Below are 19286 nucleotides of genomic sequence, written 5' to 3'. Positions count from 1 at the left end.
AGTGACTTTTTCCTGTTACACTTACCCTTTTAATGGACACACAATATGTTACTCAGTGCCCACGCTCACCTACTCTTTCTTTTCTCAAAAGACAAGGCACATCTGCCACCTGCTCTAGTCTGTGTCCCAGCAACAACTGTCGAGCAGCATAAAGATTGATTATCAGTCAAAAACCATTCAACACCACCAGATTTTGGTAGGATAAGCTTGCTGATCCAGCAAGAGATGGTGTGAAATTTTCAGTAACGTGTGCCAACACTTTGGTGCTAAAAGAACAGCAGTGCATGTCACGGTGAAACACAGCCAAAGATATGCAGACAAAGCACGGAAGTTTTTGTTTTGAACTTGGCTTGCAAGAGGAAAATGAGGGAAAGAAAAAAAGACTTGCTTAATGAATTTGAAAATCTATCATAACACTTCAGTCATATGCATGGAGAAACTAGAACACAGTAGCAGCAGAGACTTTGTAACAAATTCTAGCAGTACCCATACAAAAATACTGCAATAGCAGCAGTTTTATCATACACCTTTGCAAGAACAAACAAAACAATCTGTGCCTTTTACTGAATATATAGGCCATTCATTACAGGCATTCTAGTGACTGGATCAACTGTATCACCTGTATCATACTCAATTTTAATGTTATCAACAACAGCTTGTCATATATAACATGGATTATGTAAGACACACTTACTAATATATGTTTCATTCATTAATACCTCCATGAACACATTAACAAACTTTTAATTACTGGACTTGTACCATAAAAGCTCTAGTAACTAATATGAGATTTTTATGTGTATAGAGAGAGCTATACAGTAGTCATTTCTTAGGTAAATAGCCAGTAATGAGCACTAGATATCTTCTTCAAATGTATTTCTAGTAAGGAATATCAAACTGTAAAAGAATTAGTGAAAGATCTTTTGAATATTTTGAAATTCAGAATGAAAGATTTAACACTAAAGCGTGTCTCTTAATGCTTCCCAAGATAGGAAATGTTATTTTACAACTATGTAGAAAAATAAAACCAAAGGCTTGTTTCTAAAGAGAGTACATAAGAAAAAATATGCCCAAAAGTGCAAGGAAATATATATATAAAATATACACTATATATACAAAATACACACACTAGGTAAATTATTTGTTTCTCTTCTTTGCTGTCCCTACCTTTTTAAAAAACATACCACACATTTTACTACTACAAGATTATACAAATTGGAATGTTTCACACAATGTTAAACTATTTATCTTACTTGCATTTCTCATTGGAATTGTACACTCAAATTGTAGTTCCTACCTACACATACACTACCCCAACAATAATTTTGCTTTTTATAATGCATTAACTTCTACCAATTAAAAGGTCTTTATCACAAATGCAGGTGGAATTAATAGTTTAATACAATACCCAATGGGTATCTTGAATGTGATACTGAACCCTTCTTAAGCTAATGTTATGTTACCACAAATTTGCTGCAGGCATCTCACAAGGTACTTCATGATCTTAAAATATGACAGAAAGAAACATTTAAATTCACATTTAAACAGCAAAGGATTGATATAATTCCCCCTCCCCCACCTTTGTAAAAAATTAAAACATAATTACCAGTTTGGTAAAAGAATGAGAAGAAAAGAAGAAAAATTTTAGTAACGGTCTTACCAAACAATCTAAAATGAAGAAAGGATAGTAGATATTCCATATTGCTGCATTAAACTTTCAAAATTAAAAACAAAAACAAAACAAAAACCATTAATGAATCCCATCTTACATTCTGGATTATTTTTGCTAGTGGAATAAGCCTAATTAAGTATGTCTGTTTGATGTCACTGAAACTAAACAGTAAATTCAATAATCTCTTTACATTTTCACCATTTAACCTCCTGCAGGCTCCCTAATGTCTATTCAGATCTATATTAAATTAAGTACCAATGCTAATGAAGGGCAATAAATGTGGCTGTCAGTAGATTTTTCTTTCATTAAGCACATTATCCTCTTACTGAGCTGTAAATGAGTAAACATTAGTTTTGTTAAACCATGCAAAAAGACAGTATGAAAATAATTTTTAATTGCACCCCTTAAGCCATTTGCTGGGGTTTCTCAGTTTTGGTTTTGGGTTTTTTTTACCTTTTCTTTTTTTAATGGATAGAAAAAGATCTCTCCAGTTGAAATATAAACATCAGCATCATGGGGTATGTCTTTAGGTTCTAGCGCTTCAGTGCCATCTGCCAAGAACAGTCATTGTGCAGCCATGTTCAGATTCGGCTTTTCAGAGCACTCCTCCAGCAGCTAAATGAATGCAAGAGGTAAGGAATACTGATTATAAACATATTTAATGATCAATATTAGGTCAGAAAAAAAAATCAGAAATAAGAAACCCATTCTCAACTAATTTACTGATCACAGTAACTGCACTACAACTCATCTTATATTTTTGTGATTATTACTAGAAATCATAGGATGAGAAAAACACATCCTTAAGGATTGGTTTAAAAGTATTGTATTCTTGCCTTTTAATGACAAACAGTATTGTACATTATTCTGTAGTTTATTTTTTCCTAGCATTAACAGGAATTTTTAACAAGTCACATATTTTAGGAATAGGATGAAAAGTTTCATATAAACTCATTTTAAAGAAAAAAAGGATTTAAGTTAGAGTTTGAAGCAAAAGCTACAAATCTACTTTATGCATGCAAGAAAACTTCTATTAGAGGCTACTGGCTTAATTAAGGACACAGAAACTTCAGCAAAGATCTTTCTTGTGCCATTTTTGTAAGCTATGACTTTGATTACACTTGGCTGCTGTTTAATAACTTTGAATACATCAAATGCCCTCTAGACATGCCAGAGTTTTGAAAGAGAGCACAGTTAATTCTGTAGAAAAAATCCAGCTTAGGATATTAAAGAAAAAAATTTATATAGTTGTCTTTTTGTTTGTTTGTTTTTACTTTTTTATTAGAACTTTCATAATGTTGTGTGAAAACCAATCTGAACATATGGTCATTAAAATTCTTCAGTGGAAGAATTTAGATCACAGCACATAAGTTACAAATATATAAAATGCAGAGAAATTGGACTGTTATAAGCAAAAAAAGACTTAATCTATCCCAAATTGAATTTATTCATAACTTCCAGAATACTTGGAAAGTAGATGTTTAAGTCCACTATGAAGTCCTTTCATGAAGTATCTTAGGAATTTCACCAGAAAATAAATTATTGAATTTTAAAAGTATTTTTCAAAAATCTATCAGCACAAACACATGCAGAAAAAAAATGTTGTGGATTCTAAGAAAAATTATAAAGCGTGCTTTCAGTGCACACTGTGTAGGTTATTGCTGCTAGCTTAAAAACTAAGAACTGATGACAGTCTTTTCTCAGGCAAAATTTCAATCAAATTGACAGCAATTATGCTTGTACAGTGACTGCAGAGTAGGGCTTATTGTTAATTGTTTCTGTTTCCCAGATAGCAAAATATATTCAATGCAGCTGCCAGAATAAAATTAAATAAACTAATACGCAAGTTAAAAAAGAAAAAATCATAATACTATTTTTAAATGCCCAAACCACAAACAACTTCTGAATAATATCACAATAAGACTGTTTTTAAAAAGAAAAAACAATGAAAAAAAGAAGGCATGGAAAGCAGATTTATAACAAAATGCCATACTTCAGCAAGAACATCTGTGACATACAGCCTCCGTCCTAGTCTGCAACAAGAGGTTCCCATGCAGAACTCAAAAGTGGTTTGAGGCCTAAAATGTGAATTTCTCTCCCATTTTTCTATTCAATTAGCGCTGAACTGATACTTCACTCAAACCATAAGTAATCTCCCATATTTTACAGTTTCCACATTCCTTGAATAACAAAATGACCATGTAAGACTCCTAGCTTTTTTTATCTTCTTTTTAGCATTTCTAAGGCAACTCATGCTAGTAAACCAGTGAGGTTATTTTGGTGTTGAGTACTAAACCATATAGATATGAAAGCCAGAATGTGCCCCACTTAAAAAGTAACTATGTATTTTCTTTTTTGTTTTAGAGTTTAAGACTTCCATACATCAGGGCACAAGTACATTAAAATACATCTTATATAAAATTAGCAAATATAAATAGCTTAATTGTTCTGAGTAAAGCACTTTCAGAAAACATTTACAAATAAAGAAAATTAGAGCCATTTGTATCCTATCTGAGGTCACATCTACACACAAACGGGGGGATACCATCACAACTATAATCATCTAGGTTTGTCTCAGTTTAAAACAATTTCCCTACTCAAAACAGAAGACACTAAGAGCAAAAAGCTTTTGATGAGATCTAAATTAAACACATCTAAATACACTTTTGTTCACAAGGTCTTCACTTTATTCACCTTTATGGTACATTGCAAAATCCAATTGTTCTCTGGAATTTTCCAGACAGAGAGAATCAATTCATTTTGGATTAATTATGGAGAATCACATTCTTCTTTACAGAACATCAACTTGATGGATATTACGGATCTATTGTTAAGTCAATTAAAAATTTGTAACGCAAACTGGGATGCCTGGTTTATCGTAATTTTGTCTTTCAGAAATGTTTGATGAAACAGTTTAAAAAAGGATATACTCAGAAATTGCTAGGTCAAGAAATCTTACTAAAAATTTGCAAGGTCTGTTTTATAGTATCAACTGAATTATCATTACAAGGTGACTGAACTCAGCAGTCATAATTAAAAGCAACAGAGAAGAGCTTTGATTACCTTAGTTGACCTGTGGGAATGCTTTCAGCTCTGGTTCTCTTGGATGGTGATATAAGACAGAAATTATCTGCACTGCTTGCTTTGAAGCTGTTTATATGTCCGATACTCCATCACAGCTCTGAACTGATACGTAGAACAATCTTGAAGTCTTGACCTTCTTGTTACTATTGCTGATTGCAGGTGAATGTTATGGGCAAATAGAAGTTGTTTAGAGCTTTGCTTCCCTTCAGTGTTTTTTGCATAGGGAGGGAAACATTTTCTGAAATAGAAATATGATAAATATAGTTAAAATTTTAACTGCTTGCTCTGGTCTTTCAACTACTTTAAATTAGTATGGCTGACTGTATGGAGTTCAGAAAAGCCTACAACTTAAAGTTGGAAAACACCCTATTAAACCATGTGAATATTTTCATCTCAATTCTTATTTCTGCAAACTATAAAATTATTTCAGAATGCAGCTCATTCTGAAATTCATCTTTGCACAAGTCTGATCGGAATGGGAATTGTATAAAGTGCTGTAAGCCAGTAGTATGGTAAATATATTTCAGTTATACTATACTGCACTAGCACAGAGTCTGTGCTAGCCTTCCTTCATACAAAATGAACATTACCTCATAAAGTTAAAAAAGAGAGTTTATTTGCATAAAAACATTATGAATTATGAGAACAAGCGCCTCCAACTTCCAGGTTGAAGCTACTATTAGTGGCATAAAATTACTTTATACCATTGGCCAAAAGTCCAGATGAAATATTCACCCATAGGAAGATCACGCACTTCAATGTTATCCAGTCTTTGGAAGATCCAAACCAGCACTAGTGTAACTGTGCCAACAACACAAAGATCAAGAAAGACGCAAGACAGGAATTGGATGAGATCAAGCTCTCATTCTTCTTTCATATTCAAATAATTCTTAAGTGTCATAATATTCCCATTATAATTACAAAAATGCCACAACAAATGTGAACTTCAAAATTTGTCCACGTGGATTGCCGTAGGTTTACCTAGGAAATCCTTAAGCTAATATACTATCACAGGAATACTAAATATTGGAGTTCAATCAAAGAAAACTTTGGTATTATGATTCTGAACACACTATGCTGTGGTTTAAATTCTGACTAGTGACAGCAAGAGGACATTATTCTTTGTAAATACTCTTTTCCTTAAAAGACCATTCTGTTACCCATTTCAACAACAGAAAATAACTACAAAACCAGAAACAAATTTCTTTATACAATAAAAAGCTACTAATTGTCATTATTCTATAGATAACTTCCTCCTTTAGCAGGGAACATCCTTATGACTCATGAACCATTTTGATGGAATATTAATAGTACTGTTAGTATTAACTAGGAACTATCTTGTTTACATGACAAATAAACCATCATGTAAGTGGTCTGGTGTAGCAAAGGGCTACTACTTTACAACAATATATGGCACCTTCAAAACCTCCTGCCACTAAATTACGCTATACAAAGAAAATGGTACCTGCAGGACTACTACTATTATTGTTCCCCAGTCCTTCTCCAGCTTTTTCTTAAAATTTGCCACCATCCTAACAATTATTTATATGTATTTATATGTAAACCTTAGGGTACTAATGCACACACTCCAATTCCTTAACTGAGGTGGTTTCAAACAGAAAATGCAAACACACAATTACCAAGAGTAATCTTACTCTGTCACTGCTGAGATGGTTTATACTTTAAGAAAACTCAAATTTAGATGTAACACTGCTTACATTCTTGTGGAGATTAAATAAAATCTCCATAAAAGAAAAGTCTTAATATGTGGAAACCTCAAAAGCCAATTCAAAATGGCATTCACTAGTCAGGAAAAACAACTTGGTACTCCATATTAAAGCAATATTTCTTCTTAGAAAGAAGCAGCACTTAGAAACAAGAAACATTTAGAAATAGTGCTCATTTTTGCTGGCTGCTAACACCAGGATGTTGTGATCCTATTTTTACAGCACAAGTAAAGATGCCCAGATAGAAATACAGAGTGAAAATATTTTGAAACCAGAAGTTTAAACGGGAAAAGAAATGAGGGGTAAAAAAAACCAAAACAAACCCAAACCAAACAAAAACAAAAAACAACCAAACACACAACAACAACAAAAGTAAAAACTTTTCCCATTTAAAAGCAATTAAACTGCTGTTTATTCATGGCCAAAGCACTGAGAACTTTTTGTAATTATTACAAAAGGAACTTTTACTTTCAGTTAATTTACATGCTGAAATTGTTTAGCTATATCAAATCAAAACTTTTATCCTATTGCTCTAGTGCCATTTTCTGATAATTCATTATAGTCTAACTAAAGAAAAATTCTCCATATTTCTTCTGTAAGTAGAAACCAACAGTATACATAAGAAAAGTAAACACTCCATACAGTTTTCTAAGACATAAATCTGCACATGGCTAATATTTTTTTCTGTAAGTGAAAAATATAGTTACTTTAGCAGACGCTGGTTCAGTAACAGCTGTACAGGTCAAAGTTATCACACAGTTTTGGATGTGGATTCAACAGCAGGATAATGACAGTTGCCAAGGATTTGTACTTGCTGTCGCTTACTAGTAGTGTTACCTGTCAAATTGTCTCTTTTTCTTATACAGAAGCCATGGAATTTTTTATGGATAGCAATTACTTACAATATACAATGAAGTACATCAGATGTAACAACCACCCTTTAGCCCTTCATTATTTGGTCGTCTCTTTGTTATATCTAGTCATCCATTTTCACCTTAATTATTTATTTACACTGTGTTTTTGACAAGCTTGTATTCTTTGCTTTATTTTTTCAGTAATCATTCTGAAAATGATTTAATAGTCTTCTGATTTAATAGTCTTTAAAGTGATTTAATAGTCTTCTATTTAAATTTACCTTATTTTTCTTTTTGTACTTGTGCTTCAAGTTGGATTTCCCAGGAAAAGCATTATCTGCACAGCAAAGGCATTTTATTTATCTACCAAAGGTCTTTAAAATTAAAATAATGGCAATATCAGATCTTATCAGATCTTTATGGAGGGGTCAAGCAAATCTTATGTATAGTCATTATTTGTTTGTACTGTTGAAGTATTTTTCTCCAGCCATCATATATGTTTCATATTTGTTTCAACTTACATTACTGTTATACTACATGTATGTATGCTCATATTACTATATCTTTAGATTGATAGAGGAGAACAAGATGTTTCATATATTATGGTCCTGAAACATTTTTTGTTACAGGCCTGCACTAACATCATCATAAGACATTTGAAAATTCTAATTTGATTTTATTATACAAGAAACCCACAGTATATATCATTTGCATGACAAAAAACAAAGTCTAATAGTAAATTTAATATGTTTGGGAAACTGCCTTCATAACTCCCACAACAAAGGGCAGCTTAACACATATAATGTGCATTGGGAAGAAAACGCCTTCTTGAACAAATAATGCTGCAAACCTCACACCTGCCAAGTAAACTAAACTGTTCTCAACTCATGCAGCAGTTGGAAAGAAAAAGTGATGATTCCTTTTATTCCTTGCACTGGGAAAGCCAAATCTTCTCCTTTTCTCTTAATATTCTTTCAAATTACAGGCTACCACAAAACGACAATTCATTCTAAATGAGTACACCTAGAGTGATAACCCAGTAAGTACAGACTGTGTATGAAACTCGTGTCCCACTAAAATTGTTGGGAATTTTGCCAAAGGCTTGAATGGAAATTTTATCCTGGATCTTGGAGTCCATGAATAGAAAAAAGCTGCTACTCCTTTCTCTGTCACTTCCCCACTGAAATCCTGGCATCCCACAGGCCTCTGGCCATGAAAAGTTTTTCTGCAGTACACTAAAAAGAAGAAAAAAACTATACTGCTGAGTTCGGCAACTGGTGCCTAATGCAGAAGAGAATGTTTAAACAATCCTTCTTTGGATATCACAATCCCACAGCATTTACTGTCTGTTCTTACTTATTTGAGAAACTACACAGCACCCAATACATCTCATACAAATGCCAGGGAAATGGATTTTCTTTCAGTGCCTTGAACAGACAAAACCTACTCTATACCTGAGGAACAAAGCTGCCACACTATGGAAAATAAATCAGGGTGAAAAATTAGAACATACATTTCCTTGACGAAAATAAGTGTTCACAAAGAAATTGATACTTGTGTCATGACAGCACAGTTTTACTAGCTAAGTAGATAACAAGGTAAATACAAAGCTGTAAGAGTTTGAAACTTAGGTGTCACTTATACTTGCACAGTTCAAGTGGCTGCCGTCTGCTGCCATACTCCTCTGTGAAGTGGAGAAAAAGGGGGAGCAGCAACTTGTGATCTCAAATGGCTGTAAGGGCCCCGACTGCATCCCGCTCCTGGGGATTTGGCTGCTGGGCTCAGGGCCAGCTCAGAGAGAGTGCAGCTGAGGGCTGCCCCTCCTTCCCTCTGGTGACCATGGGGAGCTGCCAGACAGCTCTGCAGGGCAGCCTCAGCCAAGGCTGGCCCCTTCTGCAGGAGCCGTTTGTAAGCTGAAGCTCTAGCGCTCGGACTGGCCCGAGGTGCAGCCCCACACGTGTCGGGGCCATGCCCCTGCCCTTGTCCGGCTATGGGCCCCGCTCATCTGCACCCAGGCCTGGCCCACGGGCTGGCTTCTCGACGTGGGCTGGCCACCACTGACTCGTGTTGCAGGCTCAACCCCAGTTTGCCTGGGTTCTGGGCCACCGCGCTGCGCCTGCCCTGCAGGCTGGCTGGCACACCTGGCCCCAGCTCCTGGGGAGCACCCAATCCCCACTGCACTCTGCAGAAGGCTTTCAGTACACAATGGGATCTCTTCCCTTTAATAAATACATGTAGTATCTTGCAATTTCTAATCATTCTTGTGCTTTCTTTGCTACAAAAATATCTTCAACTCTCCTAAGTGAAATCAGTTATTAACACCAAGAGTTGGTGTCCCACTTTGCCATCTGACTGAGGAGGAAGAGCCAGAGAAACATGAGAAGACAAAATTATTTTACAGATTCCAGGACCACTAAGTCAGCTACAGATGGATCCAGAATGAAAGAGACACAAACACTGAAAGAACTAAAGCTTTAAATAAAGACAGAGGTTGAAAATCAACATATCTGTAGGGTTTTGAGATATTTTTCCCTTTGAGTGAAACAGAGTATACTCTACAGCAAAAGTACAAAAACATGCAAAGATGTTTTACTTCACCTTTAGCCCGAGATTGATGCTAACAAAACATTTACTCCATTATATTTTTACAAGTTATCACACAGCAGCAAATTAAGCATCTTCGACAAATAACATGCATGAAAAGTTGCCATGGCTGTACTCACACATTTTTTGCTAATGTAGGTTGTGCATCCACGTGGCATGAAGACATTTGCGAAGTTTAGAGCTCATATTTTCGTGAGGATGCGCATGCCATATGGCATTTTTCCTGAGCACTTATAAGACTTCTGTTGTTTGCAATTTCCTCTTTAGAAGTAGAAAAGATTGTAACTAAAATGAAAGCATAAGCTTTTTGTTAATTAGTTAGACTGATGATTAAATAATTATTAGAAAATTGACCCAAGCTTGTATCATAATTTTTTCTCAGCTTTTTAGAACATGGTGAGGTTAAGAGTTTCATTTGGAAACTGCCTATACTTTGCACATTCCTCTTTTCTGAAGTAGCAAGATTTAAATTGAAAGGGAAATTTGGAGACTATAAATAGTAAAAGAAAATACATTCTCTGTGGACTTAGACTAATCTGATTATCTGTACTGTGTTTCAGAAGTTGCTTCCACAATGACATCACCAAGAACTCAGGAGCTTTGTAACTATTTTATGCTGTTTAACAGGAAGGGATCTTTTTGTCTTTAACTTAGGGGGAAACAAGTATGTAATAGACCTTCAGATAAAATGACCTCAATCAAGGTCAGAATTTACATAAACCTAAACCAGATTACTGTTTTTTGACATACACTGTCCCTCTAGTGGGCCTAAAATTACACTTTTTATGCACAAGATTTGCCATCTGATGAGCAAGTTACCTGTGAGAAGGAAACGCATCAAGCTCTGGTATACTAGTAAAGCTCCAGTTAAATCCTCTAAAGAACAAGACTCAGAAGAGCAGCATGTTACAAATTATGCCAGAGATATTCTTATTTCTAAGAAAATAACCTTCCTTTTTCTTTTTTTCTCTTCTTCCATGCAAATAGAAGTGTATATGTTCATTTGCAGGACTTACTTAAGCCCTGCTATCCATTTCTTAAATGAATGTTTGTGTTTGAAGTATATATAATTATTTTCACAGTCTACGAAGTGCAAACATATCACCATATTGTATAAATAACCATGATCAACTTCATACATTCCATTCATTGAAAACAGCTAAAAAACCTTTTAGTCATACAAACTGCTATTTTCTTTCTCTACTTATTGACTAGTTATGCAACATAGGTTCCTGTTTCATTGCCTTCCCAAATTTCTTGAATTATTCTTTCCTCTAAGACTTTTGTTAAATAGATTTTTTTTTGTTGATAGGATATTTATTTTTTTTTAAGAGTCTAGCACAACAGGCCCTGAACTTGCCTGAAATATCAATGGACAACCACTCCCCGAATCAACATTAAGGTAACAAGAAGGTAATAAAGTTGAACTGAGTAATACTATGAGCCAAAAAAAGCCAACTATATTGCTGAAATATAATTTTAATGTTAAACTAGATAAATCTTGGTACCAGTTCCAAAAATTAGAAAGAAATGAAAACTTCATTCATAACATTTATTTCTATTTGACTGGATTGGTCTTCAGTGACTACTATTCCTCTTTTACAGATCTTAACCTTCAAATGTTCATTGGTGATATGCATTCTCTCAGAGCTTTATTTACCATTTTATAAATTTTACTCAGCCTAGCTCATCATTCAATTTGATGATAAAGCAGTACAATCCCATGGCTGTGTGACATCAAAATGGGCAGACTTGCTCCCCTCTTTCATCTCTTCCCCTTGTCCTGAACAAGTTCTCCAGACAGCTTCTCTGTGCTGGCACTGACACATGGCAATCCTGTTCAGTGCAGCTAAATCAGCAAGAAAACAAATTTATTTTTTTATTCAGAATTAGATTTTTTGCTCATGTATCTCCATGAATTCTTTCACTGTGGTCACACGAATAGCAGTGCCGATACAAGGGCAACAAGAGCACCTGACTGAATGGGTCAAAAAACAAATGGCAGAAGAATCTTACCGCTTTCAGTAGCAACTAGTCATTAAATCAGCATAACTATATCTTCAAAATACACCCGCCAGCTCAAAGTGAAGAGAAAACAGGAGTTTTGCTTAAGCTAAGACTGAAGAATATATGTAATACATGAATATATAATTAAATGGTATTTGAGGTACAACAACTATTATTTCTTGTATTACTAAAAGGCATTTTACTACTTGTCACCATACTTGGAAAGTACTTTAGTCTTTTAAAGAGTCCACATAATGGAAAAATTTTAATCAAAAGTATGATACATTATAAACTGTATCTCTAAAGAAAATAAGCAAAAAGCCAATTAGCCCAGTGCTCCTCTTCAACAAACATGTGGAAACATATCCAATTATCTTGGAAAAAGCCAATTAAAATAAAATGAATAATCTAAACACCAGAACTAAATATTTCATTTTATAATTATCTTTCTGAAGAAGCTGGTTTTAATATAAACTGTGAAATACTGTCAATCTGTCATGTTTGCAAGCTTTATAGACACCACAGTTGTTGCTCCATTGCCTCTGTGTATATTGCAGTTTGCATTAGCAAGTAACCAATGTGACATTAAACATGCTTGTTTCTGATAAGGGTTTTCAAACATCTGAATATTTGGTTTGAGTATATCAGAATAAAGATAAAGGTATATCAACAAAAGGAGTCTTATTCAGTCTTTTTATTGCAGGAACTGAAAAAAAGAAGAAATATACCATAACATGTGGCTTTATACACATGGTTAGCAGCATGTGACTATGCAAAATGCGAACATATGTACAGGAGGGACAGGAAAAAAAGAGGTCCTTTTGTTTGAAAAATCCACATGCAAGCCAGGCACAACTGCAATTTTAATACTGTGTGAGTGGATGGGTATTAAAACTGTCCTGTGTTCCATGACTGACATGAAAAAAGGAAAGCTGTAAAATGGCACTCTTTCCCATCAGAGTTGCAGAGGGATATCGAGAACAATGTGTATCAGAGAGAAATATTCCTTTCATAGGATCTCACAGAGCATGCTGCAATTCTTTATGAATTCATTTTACTAAGCCTACATGACAAAACTGGGATTGAAATTACAACATATGAAAACATTTGCTACATAATGTACTGGCGTACAACTGGGTAAAAAAGCAATTCAATTTTCATCTATGTATAATTTAAACTCAGAGTTGGACCTTGACTTCAGACTGCATAAATAAGATTCATTAAAATAAGCACGAGGCCTCAGGAGTAAGGACCTGGTGGTACTAGCCTAGTCATGCCACCTTTTTCATTTGCAGGCAATTGGTATGGGCATGAGGCCTTTCACAGAATGACAACATCTCAGAGGAAATCCCATTATGATGAAAATGGGGATTAGAATATACCACCTAAACAAAGTGTAACTAAGTAATGCTAGTGTGTTGATGAATGAGACCCTTAATTTCAAACAGTAGTGTGCTAGTAACTACATACTCTGGACCCAGGGAATAATTTAAAACACATATGGAAAATTCACATTTAATACCTGAAGGATTTCTCGACACTAGTGCTGTTTCTCATTACATTTTCATTCCATCACTGGCCAATATCAGAGATAGAAGCCTAAGTACATGTTTAAACCCCTTTGGCAGCTCTTAAGTTTTTGTGCTCATAGATGAAACCAAATTAAGACAGCAGCTTCCTATGAGGTTTGCCACCATGGGAAAACACGCCACTCCCTGTTCTTTCTTACTAACATGGCAATTTTGAAAGCCAAAATATCATGTTAATGCAAGTTTTCAAATGCAGTTTGTTTAGATTATCAAGTTTGCAAAGTCAAGCATTGAAAAATCAACATAAAACTATAAATTTGCACATGCAGTCTTTGACTTTAAGTGCATTGATTCTGATAGACTTCATGATATAATACTTTGGTTTTATGATTCCTCCAATTCCCTCACTTAACTGAGACAGAAATGTGCAGGGAAATGCAGGAAGAATGAACTGTCTCATGGGTAACGTCTGCTGCCCCAGATGAATTGGACATAATTCTTGTAACTTTGTCTAAAAATTCTAAAGTGATATTGAACAAGTCGTATCAACCACAATGTCCCAGGAAAAAACACAAACACCAATCACATTTTCTAGATTCCTGGAGCACCTGCGATCTATTCTTGTAGTGTTTCCACTATCCATAAATAAAGTCTGCTCTGAACATAGGAGATGCATTATAAGAGAAGTACTGTAAACTGCAAGAGTTCCATATTCCAAAACAGAACAGCAAAATTCAGTACTTTGACACTTCAAACTTTGTGCCTCCTTTCTCCCTGTCTGAAAAGGATAATATCCTTTGAACTTTCAAGACCAATGATATAATAGTGTTATGAAGACTTATTAATTAAAACGTGAAGCAAGTAAGATTCAGTGACCACTGCTTATTATGGATGTTTATTATCGATGACTGCATCTTCAGAACAAAATTTGAATAAAGGTCCAAACTTTAAACAAACAAGTCATATGAAGTATGACTCTTACTCCTAATTTTTGGTAGAGGCTGGGGTCCTCTTAGAATAGAAGGACAACAAAAATAAATGATAAGTTAGAATGCATATATATCAAGTGGGTGAAAAAATATGAGAATAGCTGGTTCTCATTTCAGCCAAGTGCGTGGCTTTTAATATTGTTTTAATGATCAAATATTAAGTACATATTCATAAAAAAATGCTGGATGGGAACAGATATAACTCCAGTATACATGTGGCAGGCTACAAGAGAAATAGTTTGGCACAGGGCATGACAGTAAATGCCATGCTTATCAGTGTTAGCAAAGCAAGGAAAAGTATGAGTATCTTTCTATTTCCCTCAGTTAATATATGCCTGGTTTAGGCTGATTGGCACTGCACTTTAAAGACAAAAACTAAGTCGTGAAATCTTTCAAATTATCGTATTTGACTGAATTTTCATCCATTGATTTTACTCCACCTGCAGCACACTAGACAAGGTAATAATTTATGATAATTATATGAAAATATACAATTAATATTCATCACCTCTCATTTCTCATCACTTTAGATGATCAGTAATGCAGAGTAAAAACGCTGTCAGATTTCTAATTGCTTTGTAATGGGCCTGAAATAGGGAAATCGTTAAAAGACAAACAATCTGTCACTTGTCTGTTACCTTAACTATCTATCACTTAAAAAAACCCTCATTAAATACATTGCTAATGAACGACAAAAGACTGTACTCAGTGTGCCCAGATGTACCTTTTTAAACAATATTGTAAATTGCTTAAATAATTCCCAAGACATTTTCAATCATTTTTGTGGGAATTTAATGGAGAACATATATTTTCAGTGCATATTACATCTCATTTGTTCACATCATTATGACATTTAGTCTATCATAGCCTCATCTCCTGGGAGGCAAAACTTTGGTTTTCTTTTTACTGTTGACAAATCTGACCCAATTAAAGCAAATTCTGGAAGAACTTGACATTCAGATCTCTGACACTTTTCTCTTAAAAAAATAGAAAAAACCAACAGAAATCCATTAATCAGTTTTAAATAATTCTATCTCTTGCAAGGTTTTTTAATATCTAGATTAAGCAAAAAAAGAAGCCCAACACTGTTTAAAGTTGAACAAATTATCTTTCACAGACAAAACAACTGTTCCCAAGAGACAGAATTCAGAATTTTCACTTACACCACTCTTTGGAGTCAGCTGTCTGCTACAGCTATCACAGACATTTGAAAGAAATTCTTCTCACTGTACTGACTGAAACAGTCAGAATGAAAACAGTACACCAGAAGTATCAGTGAGGCCCCATAGCGAAATACTGCATTATTAATTGCCACATTAAAAAGATGGTAAAATGAAGAAAGAACTAAAAAAATCACTTAAGACACAATATCTATCTGTGCATGACTTAAACATGCTCAATCTCTTAAATTCATCAACAAATAAATATTCAGTGCTTGTTTATGTCAGTATACATCAGATGCTAAAACACTACATTTTAAGGCAAAAGGTGTGACGAGACTTGATGGCTGGACGTAGAAGACAGGCAAATTGAAGTTTAGAATTAAGGGCAGATTTTAAAAGCAGGATGATTAGCTGTCAAAGTTGCTTTCTCACAAGTGACAAATTTTCCATCTTCTAATATTGAGTCAGACGGAACACACAGGACTCAGAACAGTCTTTTAATATGTAAAAAAACCCCACACTAGGTGACATAGTGCTGTCTTCAGGCTTTGTTCCCATGAATCTTGAGTCTTCTCAGTTACAAGAAAAGAAAGCAAAGAACACCGTAGTTCCAGAAACACATTAAAGAAATAAACAAGTAAGCTAACAGACTAATTCATGTGCAGTGCTTTGTATCAAGAACAGCACTACAGTGGAAGCTCAAGTTTAACAAATAAGTGCTGTCCAGTCAGGGACTTACTTGTCCACATAGGAATTATACTAAATAACTTCGCCTTTCCAGCTGTAACTGTGCATATGTTGCAAAGATCACAATTTCTCAAATAGTCTGAATATCCTAGATACTCAGTAATGTTAGAAAGACTTGCCTTTGGAGTTTTAGATAACCTATGCATAACTTTTGTACATATATATAGCAATATAAAACCAATACAAACAAAAAAAAGCAAAACCAAAGCTTTTCTATTCTGAACGACACTTTGGAAAATACCAGTTGTCTTCAGAAGTAAAAAATGTAGTTAAAAGTGAGAAAGCCTGGATGTTTCAGCTGTTTCTTAAAAGAATAAAATCACAAGGGGCTGGTCCATTGCTAAACAGTAGTCCAGTTAATTCCTTAAATAATTCTTTTTCTATACTTGTATGAGAACACAGCACAATACTATTTTATAGTTTTAAATAAAGCACATACTAAAGTGTAAATATTCCCACAAAGAGTGCCTAAAAACCCAACCTACATGTACATTAACTTACACTAAACAAAAGAAGAAAACTTTTTACTGTATTTAGGTAGCCAGCTCTAGTCAAACTCCTAGTACCTGTACAAACTTACATAATAATTTAAGATACTTCCACAACCAATGAAACCTGGTTTCTTACAGACATGGCCCCTACGCCTCCCATTCTGGGACAACAGTCCCACATCTTCTCCATGACTTCATTGTCTGTCTCCACACATCCTAGACTTTTCATAGTAAGTTCCCCACACTTGCCTGTCACTTACCTATTTCTGCTTTGCTGTCAGAAGGGGGAAAAGCAGCAAAACTTATAGCTAGTTTGAACTATATGCTGGCTTACCAGTCAGTGGCTGCCAAAAGCAATAGGTAACATTTGAGTTCAGTTTCTTTTGCCCTGCTCTCTCTCCCCTATGTATGCATTGGATTTTAACAAATCTTGAACTAACTTCATTTTGATACCTCCCGTGATGAAAGATTATCTAATTAGCTTGAGATTGATCAACAGCTTCAAAAGCCATTACAACCAGAATATGATTAGCTAAGGCTAACCCAAACATAAAATTGTGATATCTGAAACAGGATAGATTAAAATTAAAAGAAACTGAGACACAGAGATTATAATACCAGGCAAAGCCAGAAAATCCTGCAGTGATTTAATTTCATAGTTCATGCATTTTGCAGTCCAAGAACACCAATTATAATAAACAGCCCATTTTCTTTTACTTTAGCAGGACTGATGAATATTCACAGGAAAAAAACATCAGTGTTTCACCTCCAAAATTGTTCCACTGACTTCAGAGATAATGCCTTAACATTTATAGTTAACTTTACATTGAACAACTAATTACAGATAATTATACTGTTAGATACAAATGCTCACAATCTCTTAAATAAATCAGAGTTTAGGCACCAATCCTGTAATGAGTTAAAATGGAAAAAACCTCTATATGCAACATTTAAGAACTTGGAGCATAAAGGATAAAAATGAATATTGTAAACATATCCAGTCTGTAAGAAGATATTAACCATTTGTGGTAAACGCACAGGTGTAGTAATCAATCTGCAAGACCCCACTGCATCTTTTACATTTTTCTTTTTACTTTGTTCCGCTTCACAACAACAGTACTTGTTCACATGTCAGCCCCGGCCAACAGCTGAAGGAAATACATTAAGTGCTATGGGCCTTTTCCAAGTTATATATGGGCTCATTACAAGCCAAAACAAAGAGGGTAACTCATACCGAAACCTTTGCCTGAGAGCTGAATTCTCATTTCAAAAGAGACTATGTAGATTAGCTCACACTCGATACATCTCATCTGTAATGCAATGACTTCAGTGAAATACACAATTAGGCACACTGGTGCTGCAGAAGTTACCACCACATCAACAGAAGGAGCTGGATTATTTCAGGACTCATACATGTCTTGTCACAGTGCACAGGCAAGTTTTTCACTTTAGACAGCTATGGACATTCATGTTACAAATTTGACCTCACCTGCGACAGTGCAGAAAAAGGCAAAATATTAACCTTATGACTGCTTTGTAGAGACATATTGATGACCAGGATAGACAATAATCAGACTGACTCATATGTCTTGAATAGATTCGTAGATTTAATGTTTTTCTCACCTCCTCAGAAAGTCTCTTGCTTCTCTACAATCTACGTTAAACTTTAAAATTTAAACTCCCCATGTTTATTATTCAACCCTGATTGTCCCACACCCTTCCTGCACTGGTGGTTAAGGGGAACAGTGTGCCAGAACAATACCCCCAGTTCTTCCCACTGATGTCAGTCCAGCCTGGCTACTGCTGTACTTAAACAGTTCAAAGGCTATGAAAAGTGGCAAACACTTGGCCTACTTCTAACATCTTGTGTAAAAATATCATCAAAGGAAGTATGGTCCACACTCAAAGGTACAGTGTGAACTGAGTTTATTTGGATTAATAATTAGGAATTTTGCTACTGTGACTGAGATTACAAAATATGAAGTCTCCAGCATCAACCTAAGCTTTTTTTTTTTTTTTTTTTTTAGTAAGGAAACATCATTACACCATTAAAGGTCTGCTTCCTGAGCTTAATTCTTTTCATTAAGAGGATGCTCTTCCTTCCCCCTTAGGACAAGTACTCTCCAGGAAGAAACTACCATGTTACTCTACTCGCAGGGCCAGGACAGCTTGTAAGGGAGGCGAGAAAGCGGTTTAGCCCGCGGTTTCCTCCCGGACCCCCGCTGCCCGGAGCGGCTGGGCAGAGGGAACCCGGCGGCCTGTGCCCACCATATGCCGAGCCGGTTCCTGGAGGCCGGCGGGCCTGTCCTCCGCTCCTGCCGCGCCCAGCGGAACCGCGGGGCCCCGGAGCTAAGCTCTGCACCCGGGTCGGGTGGGCTATAACGAGAGAAGGCAAAACGGACCAGGTGCGCCCCGGCGG

At 35.3% G+C, this 19286-nt stretch overlaps 1 long non-coding RNA gene across 2 annotated transcripts in view; it reads right to left on the bottom strand.

Moving 5' to 3' along the window:
- Positions 1 to 10216, bottom strand: part of LOC115607529 — a 47270-nt gene extending 37054 nt beyond the window's left edge. For both annotated transcript variants that reach the window (XR_003991263.1, XR_003991264.1), the window contains exons 1-3: positions 10061 to 10216; positions 4736 to 4994; positions 2126 to 2287 (exon numbers count right to left, since the gene is read on the bottom strand). This is a non-coding gene — a long non-coding RNA (uncharacterized LOC115607529). The remainder of the gene's footprint in view (positions 1 to 2125; positions 2288 to 4735; positions 4995 to 10060) is intronic.
- Between the last annotated feature and the right edge of the window lie 9070 nt (positions 10217 to 19286).

Source organism: Strigops habroptila, chromosome 4 (genome assembly GCF_004027225.2).
Source record: "Strigops habroptila isolate Jane chromosome 4, bStrHab1.2.pri, whole genome shotgun sequence".
Classification (NCBI taxonomy): Eukaryota; Metazoa; Chordata; class Aves; order Psittaciformes; family Psittacidae; genus Strigops; species Strigops habroptila.
The sequence above is the reverse complement of the archived record's forward strand: the minus strand, read 5'-3'. Positions and strand labels throughout refer to the sequence as shown.